Source organism: Taeniopygia guttata, chromosome 10 (genome assembly GCF_048771995.1).
Source record: "Taeniopygia guttata chromosome 10, bTaeGut7.mat, whole genome shotgun sequence".
Taxonomy (NCBI): domain Eukaryota; kingdom Metazoa; phylum Chordata; class Aves; order Passeriformes; family Estrildidae; genus Taeniopygia; species Taeniopygia guttata.
Genome location: NC_133035.1, coordinates 15,962,256 through 15,972,003, shown reverse-complemented (window position 1 = coordinate 15,972,003; position 9,748 = coordinate 15,962,256). Strand labels below are relative to the sequence as shown.

Genomic DNA, 9,748 nt, shown 5'->3' with positions numbered 1-9,748 from the left:
AAACAATCAGCATTCATAATACAATTTAATTAAATTGAATTAAAGAATGTTCAAAACAATACATGAAAATGTATAATCAGTGTCTATATAATTCTTTCTCCTTCCTGCTTTAAGCTCTCTGTTTGTAGGCAGAATCAGGTTATAAAAAGCTAAGAGTCAACTGTAAAAATCAGATCTCAGGGAAAACATGCTGGGAAGAGAAAAAAGAGACAACAAACCTACAAAAAAAACCAACCAAAAAACCCAACAAAAAACAAACCACAAACCAAAAAACCAAGTCCAGCAACCCTAACACATTCCTGCCTGGCAGTACTAATCTTTTCCCTTAAAGCACAGCATGTTGCAAGCTCACACCAGGGCATTTCCCCACTGCCAGGCTCAATTTGGGGTGCACAAATGTGCACACACACACGTGTGCACCCACACGTGCATCCCCTGGCAGATGAGAGTCAGCAAGAGAGAGAAAGTGTCTGTCACACCCTCTAAATTCAGGTGGCCTCAAGCAGTGCCATATAATCCCAGCCTCAATTAAACTTTCCAAGGTCAGTGGTGTTCTACCAGGTCAGACATAAATAAGTCAGGTGAGAGTCCTAGGGCACTGAAAAGCCATATTTATTCTTTATCCACAGTTCATAGCTATCAAATGAAGCCTAACAGAGAGAGAAAGAGAGAGAGTGAGAGTCTGGCTCTCAGAGCTGCTTCTGTTGTAAGTAATTTTTTTTTTTAAAGAAAAAACATAGCTCTGGCTCAGCCCTATTCAGAATTACCTAAAACTTCACTGTGACTGTGGAAGTTTTGGAAAGACAAAGGAAGAGACTTTAATTCAACAACAATTATGATTAATTTATTCAAGTGAAAGTAACTCAGTTGTGCTGAAGATCTTTTTTTTTTTTTTTAAGAGGGAATTATTATTTTAAAATTTGAGAACAGATGCCACTATAAACCCCTCTCCAATGGAGATACGCAGATTTCATGTACTGATTCAGCCAGTAATTAAAATGGGCCAGTATAGAACAGCCTATTTGGTTTGTAAACAGAATATTTAATTATCTCCTGTTTTGGGAGAGCAGAGGAAAGGGTAAGGAAAATATATCTTAGTTCAGAAGTGTTAAAGACTGTGGACTTACTCTGGCTTCTCTGGGTGTCAGACCCATTGAGAAGAATTATCACATTCTGAAAAAGTAATTAAGGACAGTTGAGGTCCACTGATTTCTGCACTGTCTGAAGAAGTAAGTGAATTTTCTAGGCCTTTATGACTAATAACCAAATTAATATATATGTTTTAATAAACCAACACACCACAAGTCTGCCCTGCTGTACTGCTTAGTATTTTAGAGGTAGAGTTTTGACTTGACGTATTTGACCTTTCTCATATTATTGTTCAAGAGGCAAAAAAAAAAAAAAAAAAAAAGTTTGAGAGGTATTTTAGAGAGAATTACGAAAAACAAAAAGAAAATAATTCTCCAACTTCTCACTTCTCTATTTCCAAAAAAAAGGTGCAAGTACTGTTGTGTTTTAAGACTCATAAGCAGAAAGTGTAAGCGCTTTTTTAAAGAGGGTACAGAGGTCTGGATCTGGTTTTGTTCTGTTGACCTAACTTGATTTACACCAGTTTACACAGTTGAGAAACTGATACATTAATGCTGCTGGAAAAGTCATCTCACACCTTTGGTTTGTTTGTCCTTATTTAATCTTTTTTCATTATTGAGATATGGTGATCTATTAAGCATGATAAGGTATATATATCCTTTTTTAATGGCTTTCACTCTTTGCTGAGAAATAATTATGAGAGTGCAATTAAGTAATAACAAAAATAAATTTCCAGATATCTTTGTGAATACTAGTGCTGGCTTTTATTTAGTATATATAAGGAGATCACATCATTAATTATTGCAAATATTCCGACAGTGGATACTTATACACATGGTTTTGAATCACTGAATATATACAAGAGTAACTTTTAATCTGTGAAATATTCAAACACATGTATAATCACACATTTATCTTCTTACAATAACTTGCACACTTGCAATCAGGGAATGGAAAAAATAGTAGGTGATTAGCATGTCCAGACACATAATGACGAGTGTTGATTGGTTAAAGTGAGCACTTTCCAAACAAAGAAAAGTATTTGTCAAAACTGTTATACAATTTGGGATATATTTGCCATATTCATTGTCAGGCAGCTGTATTAGTGATTCTGATTCCGAGAATTTGAAGATAAAGTTTAAAAAGCACAGGCATTAGGGAGAGTTTATGGTGGACAAAGTTCCACAGAAATGTGTTTATAGAAAAATCAGTTTTATTTTATAGGCATTAATATTAGAAATCATTTCAGAGCTCAGTGCCCATTAGCATGTGTTGAATTCTCTGCTTTAGTGCCTCGGGTTTTAACATCTGTAAGTATAAGGGAAAATCCTGACAAATGTTTCTGAAGGTTTTATGTTCTCTTTATCCCACCACTGGATTGCAATCTGTGTTGTGCCCGCTGCAATAACAGGAGAATTGGGATCAGATAACCCGTTCCACAGATTAGATGTGAAGAAAGGGTGTTACAACAACAAACCCACTTCCTCTTAGGTTTTAACCGTACTCTGTTTCAGTGACAGGACAAGGGTGGGGAGGGAAAGGAAAATTTATCTTTTTGCTACATCTACTTCTATCAGTTTCCCCAGTCAGCCCTCAAATATGAGTCTTAGTGGTGAACAGGTTACATGACTCATTTTTGAAGGAAGGAATTAAAGCAAACCTCAAGCAATCAATGCCCTTAGAAATTTCACTAAGAGCTGGACTAAAAGGTGATTAAATGAAGCTGAATCCAAGAACACATTTTCCCCGCAAGGAAGGTATAAAATGTCCCTTTAAGGCTAAGTTGATAGAAATGTATATAGAATTTTTAAATATAACTCCCACCTCACCGAAGCTCTCAATCTTAAATACTGGCACGTAGGAAGGCCATGGAAACTCCTTCAGCTGGAGGGTCTTTTTTAAAACTTAAAATTCTGAAAAGACTTAACAGACTTTTTGATGATTTACAGTCATCTCCACTATGCTAGACATACTAATTAAGGGTTATGAGCTAAGTGGTTTTTCCAGATCCAAGTTAGATTAGTTACAACATCCAGAGTTATTAATTGGAAAGAAAAGAAGAGGACATTAAAGAGGGCATTCTAAAGCTCAACATTTTGTACTGCACCTGTGTGTTCTGTTCTCCATTTATTCAGAATAAGTACTTGAAGTCAGTGGCTGAAAAGAAAGTAAATTATCATAAAGTGTTCTTGTGAGGGGATTCTCAGCCTGGGGAAGCAGCACTGTAGCAGAGAAATTGAACAACTCTTGATCTTTCATGGATGTGGATAAAGGGGAAAGGATAAAGTGAGGAAACATGTAGTCTGACTGTCATGTGAAAAGTGGCAGGAACAGATTTTTGGTTCTCAGAAAAGGGACCTTAGCCTTTTATAGCTGAATTCATTGTGCTCCTAACCATGTTTCATGTCTTGTTTTTACTATTTAGCAAAGTTGGATAATGATTTGCTTTTGGTACAGCCCAGAGTGAGAAAGAAATTGGTAATAAATTGCCTTTTTCCACGCTCCAGAGTGCTTCCGTGCCTAAAAAGTCCCAGAGCTTCCCCCAGAAGTTCATGCAGGGATTGTTCTACTGGCCAAAACCTTTGCCTTAGATCACTCTTTCCTCAGGATGTATCGACCATCATGGTCAAGATGCAGGAATTGTTCTACGCATCAGCCAGGCTTTCCAGCACAACTTTTTGGCTACTTTGGAGATACTGCACTGGAATCAGATGTGTGTGGAAAGGAGGAATCAGATGTGTGTGACTCTAAACTGTTTCAAAATGTCCTCACACAGAGTGCACAGGGACAAAAAGTAAAAAATATTAATTATCATTTTTGTTTTTCTACAGATTTTTACATCTTACGCTATATGATTGATTAAAGCCAAAGATGATCAAATTATATAAATGTCTTGTACATCTGTAAAGATTCATGACTTTCTGTACAGTAGCAATGTTCTTGATGTTGCACTGTCTGTACTTAATGTTCTGATTAATGCATGTTTTGCTTTCTGATTTTAGCTTATGGCTAAAAATCCTTAGATGCTCTCTGACTTATTACATCTTCTTTTCTATTTTTTCCCCCTCTTTTCTTTCCAACATCTTATTCCTATATATATATGTATAATATAAATATATGTATTTGGAAATCTGTCTGCTTTGGGGATATCCCTGATGCAATACCATTATGAGGTGCCTCTCAGGACTGGTATTTGTATAGAAAAATGAGTTTTTGTTCGAGCACGTTTGTGAATCTATCATCTGGTGGGGGTATTCTAGTCAGTGTGTGTTGTTTGTCAAAACAACAAGCAAATGTGGCCACATCATTTACAGACTTGTGGGGGGCAGGAAGGAGGCTGCTTCTGCTGTTGAAACAGCCATGAAAAGTCAGGGTGATCTGTCACAACCACGGCACAGAAGTGTCACCTGCAGCTCCAGTTTCCCAGGCAGTGGGAGATGTGTTTGGGAAGGCAGGGGCTGTGATGGGGGCACACCTTGGACCAAGTAAATGAATGATCTGCAGGGAAAAACCTCTTGAAACATGAGCTAACTCAGTCCTCTGGTCCAGGTCTGAGTCCCAGAACCAACAGCAGAATGTTGGGTTCGGTTCTCTCCTTGGCTTTTCAGAGAGGTGGTTGGTGAGGACAGCCTTGTGAACTGTTAGCCAGAAATACAAAATATAATTCTGTTGTTTGCACCCTCTCCTTGGGCAGCAGTGCCAATGGAAACTGGTATGCTTCTGCAGGGCAGTCAGTGCTTGATTTTCCTTTCTTTCCTCATGCACTGAAATCCAAATGTTTATGGTGACATCCACACTGATATCTTTAGTTTTAACTCAGAAAGCAATGCAGTAAAATATGGTCTTTCCCAAAAAACTTTGTTCACAAAAGAACTTTGTTAACAAAATATTTCCTCTGCTACAGAGACTATGCACAGATACAATAAATTTTATATTTTTGAGGTTTATTTACCAGAACTGGTTAGCTGGTTAGTTCTCTAGTCCCTTAGCCTGAACTTGCTGGAGGAGTGGTGTGCAAAAGAAAGTGCCCACTTTGTTTTTATCTGCCAAGCTGTAAACCACCTACTTGTGTCTTTTTGTGGAGCCTGTTAATAGCTGTTACTGCTAATTGCTGTGCTTAGCTTGCTGTGTTCATCTCTGGGCAGGAACCAGGGAGATCAAAGAGCAGGATACTCCATAAAGTCTTGCAGTGTTCATCCTGCAGCTCTAATTCACCTGCACATGGCCGAGGAACCTCACAGGGCTGGCACAAAATGTCCAAAAACAGATGGAGAGAGAAAAATTTAGTTTATTTCACACAAACACTCAAACTGCTTCAGGTGTAGATTCAAAACGTAGATTCAAGATGAAATGTTTTGCACTGCTTTGAAGCAGGACAGTGCCTTTGGAGGCTGTCCTGAGACCTCTGGTATCTAAAGCAGACTCTGAGGGATGATAAGTTTTTCCTTTTCTTAAAAAAACATATAACTCGACAAAACCTTAGAAATCACGATACTTTGGTCCTTCAGCAGCTTAAAACCCACAAAATGCAGTGGTTCAGTTCCTCAAGATCACAACAAATCTTTATTAGAAGCGATATAAAAATCCTAAAAATATATATTGTTCCATCAAATTAGAGTTGAAGGATAGGGAGTTTTCTCAGCATCCAACACATCTGAAACTACAAGTGCCTTGGAGGTGGAAACACTCACCCATTCCTATGAAGGGCTTCCAATCTGATGTTACATTGGAAACTCCCTTCTTTCACCTTCCCTTGGATTAGGAGTGGGGGCCTGGTATTGTTATGGAAATTTTAAAGATTTGTAGATATTCCCAGACACTGAAAAGCCTCCCTGAGGCCTTTCTTCAGACTTAATGTTGGATTCTGACTGGAGATACCCAATGTTACTGGGCTGCATTGTCTCTTGGAGAGAGAAGCAATTGTCCCATCCATGATTTGGGTAGGTTCTAACAAATCTATCTCCTGCAGAATAGAGAATATAAATATATGTAGATATGTATATATTTGATCCTCTAATGATTTTAAGTTGAGGATATCTGCCATGCTGCCAGCTTTGGCACCACTTTGGATTCCAATAGGCTGAAAGGGTTGCAATTGTTTTGTTAAATTTTGTACGAAAGCCTTCATTTAATGTTTTTGTGCAAAATACATTAAGAATCCAAATTTATTTCCTCATGGTGGTCTCTCTTGCTTAATAGTATTCACCAGATCTCTGGCATGTTATTATGGATTTCCTGCTCATGTTAGCTGTAGATTTTTGTCTCTGCTCTGATGGATTGTTGATATAAAATTACCAGCTGATGTTTATCCACAGACATAGGAATAACAGTATTATTAACTATTCCTATATATATTTTGTGTCATTATGACTGTAAAGGCTTGTCTGAATAATAAAGATTCCCTTGAGTGGGACTCACTAGGGTAAATGACTGTTTAATAAAGAGAGATAATGTAGATGAATCATTTTGACTACTTAGAGGAGCAATTGTGCTAAAACTCCCAACTTACACAAAGTCCTTCTGAGCACATTAGGGGTCAAATCCTGCCCCTTGAGATCATTGTAACATTGCTGCTGAGTGGAAAAGGATTGAGGCCTCACTTTAGGAGCAGGAACAAAATTTTTGCAATGGGAACATGATTTCTTTATGTGGGCGAAACGCTCAAATGCTGCCATTATTTAAACACTAAGACTATAAGTAGTATAAAAACATGCCTACATAAATGTCTATATTCTGTCTTCATATGTTGAAATATGTGTTTAAAATAGATTTCTGCTAAATTATATGGCTTAGTTTTCTCTCTTCTCCATGATGTGACACTTCATGGTACACTGAAAGAATAAGAATATGAGTTTATTAAGTTTACTCAGAAAACTATTCAGTCATCTGTATGAGCTCTTGGAGCTATGTCAACATTTTCTTGAAAGATATCTGAGATTATTTGATGTTTACTTTTTTAAGTACAGTATTTGTGAGTAAAAGTGCACAAGAACATTTTATTACATTTTAAATGTAATTCCTGATCCCAGGGTGCTGTCTATATAAATCTGAACAAACCTACGAAATCACTATCTATATTAGATCAGCAAATCCTCTCAGTCCCAGAACTGGTCAATGTGTTAAGAATAAGAGGCAAAAGTGAAATTCCTTGGTAATAAAACTTCTGAGCCTTGACAACTGTGAAGTAATGCTATTTCTTGCAGCATTGCCTAGACCTTTCAAAGTGCACTACTCTTTATTATATGCCTTTCCTCTGCCCCTAAACCTTCACTTCTAAAGTGCACATCTCACAGGTAACTAGTATATAATGTACTTTTCAATCAACCTCCTAATTCACTCAATGTAGCATGAGTTTTAGATAAACCAGGAAGATGTGAAATACAGAATAAAAGGTTTAGGCTGTATGATGCCACTCACCTGTTTTAAATCTTCTGTTATCTGTGCAAAAAATACGGAAAGTGTTCTCCTTCAGGATAATTCAGTGTGGCCCAGCTCTTCTCCCAGGCAGCAATGACAACAGCTCCCAGCATTTCTGCAAGGTCCTGCTCCTGATCTTCTGGGAGGTTTACACCTTCTTCCAGATTATTCTCTCCCAGGCTCTTGCCAGGCCTTTATGTGGCTAACAAAATGATGTTTCCCTTGGATCCATCAGCTCTGTGGGGGCAATTTTGCCCTTCAAGTCCCAGTACTTGTGCTGGAATTGCTCACCCTGACATGTTTCTGAGTTTCAAGCAAGAGTGGAAGTTAGCAGCACGAGAAGGGCTGAGATGGTTTTTGTGCAGCCTCTTTGCTTTCATGGAGTAAAAATTTCCTAAAGATAAAACACAGGGTGAACCAGATTTCATCTGTGGAGTGGAACAAGGAGATTCATAAGGAGCAGGTCTCCTAATTACCAGAGTTTCCATAACTTATGTAAACTTATATGCAAATCCCCTGAAGTGAAGAACCTAAATACAACATTAGAATTTGTGTTGTGGTTTGAAAGCAGATCCAAGGCTTTTCAGGGTAATTGGCTGCTGCTCTCATTGTTTATGCTTGCACACGCAGGCTGTGGTGGGCTTGTCTCTGCTGGCAGTGTGGATAGGTTTAATTTTACTCTAATCAAGGCAAAATACCTTGCTGAGAGGCTTGGGTTCAACATCATGCTAATAAACTATGTGGCTCTTGGACAAGAGATGCTTTCCATCTGGCAAGTCTAGAGCATGGGCTTGAGCAGGACTTCAGTTGTGTGGGGAAATCCCTGTGGATGTGAATAAGTTTTGAGGGCCCTAATGCATGAGATAAATAGATGACAAAAACATAGACCTATCTAAAAACCACTGGGTCCAGAATTAACAATCAGAGAATTCATGGACTTCCTTAAAGGTAAGGGGCAGCTGGTGATTATGTACACAGATTTTTTTCTTCTTTTTTTTTTTTTTTTTTTTTCCTGGCCTTGAATCAGGCTAATCTTTACTGCACAAGGTAGAGCATGGCAAATATGGAAACATCTGTGTTATGCAAATTCCTCTGAAATGGTTGACTGACAGGTAACTGACTGTATTTTGGAGCTGTTCCAGGTAGAATGAATCAACAGTTTCCAGCAAGTCAATCCAGCAAAAATCTGCAGGGCTCCTTTTGATGCATACAGAGCTGTGAGCTTCTGTGTTGGCTGCTTTCTGCTGAAACCAGAAATAGTTTAAAAATTATTTAGACCTTAGAGGTACTCAGATATCTAAAGGACAGGCTGAATTCATCCTGAGATTTGTGCTCCAAATTTCCAGCAAGCTTGCCTGTGCTAAGTTTTCCTCTCTCTTGTGTTACTCCCTTGGCCATCCCTAGGGAGACATATGAGTGTGTCCTGGAACATTTTGATCCTGCCCAAGGAGAGGGGAAGGGAGGGAGCTCCCCAGGTGAACCCAGAGCAGCACAGGACTCACACTGTGTGAGTGGGGACGTGAGGCCAGCTCAAGGAGAAGATTCCAGCCCTTAGACATCAGAAACTTCCCAATCTGCTCTGTGAGAAGGAGATGAGGATGAAGATTTGTGACACTCCTTGGCACTGGGTGCTGCAGGACCCTCCACCACCAGTCTAACCCTTAAAACAGCAGCTCTGCATTGCTATGGGCAACAGATGGGGAGGTCTGAGGAAGGAATCCTGCCAAGTAATTTTCCTATTTCAAGAAGTTGTAGTGCTTCCCTTCTGGATGGACTTGCTGCTAGCTGGCACCAGAGCTCATGGGATTAACATTTCATACCCATAACATTGACAGAAATAGGAAACATGACTTTGGAGAAATAAAAATGCAGTTATACAAAGAGTAGCACGATGATCTTTTTAAATGTAGGCTTGGCCTAATCAAGAATCCTTATAATTTAATTTGCACTGGTCAGAGATATGTGATCCTCTTCTGCTAAATATTTTACATTTCTTAGATCTGATTAATTGTAAACATGCTGAAATGCTCTCTGTTACTGCTGCTGCATCTGATTCATTGTGACCTGTAGAAAGAGGCAACACATGCTTATTGTTAAAAAAAAAATAAAAGAACAGAAGGATCATCTATTGCTCAGATGAAAGACAGAGACAAAATAACCAATCTGTAATGCAGATTTATTAATAGTCATTCACTGGTTTTCACTGAAATACTCTTCACATAACCTTGACTTTATTAAGTAG

The 9,748-nt window shown here is 38.5% G+C and overlaps 1 long non-coding RNA gene across 2 annotated transcripts in view; it reads left to right on the top strand.

Moving 5' to 3' along the window:
• The first annotated feature begins 288 nt into the window (after positions 1 to 288).
• Positions 289 to 9,748, top strand: part of LOC140684819 (uncharacterized) — a 72,409-nt gene continuing 62,949 nt past the window's right edge. For both annotated transcript variants that reach the window (XR_012057625.1, XR_012057626.1), the window contains exon 1: positions 289 to 706. This is a non-coding gene — a long non-coding RNA (uncharacterized lncRNA). The remainder of the gene's footprint in view (positions 707 to 9,748) is intronic.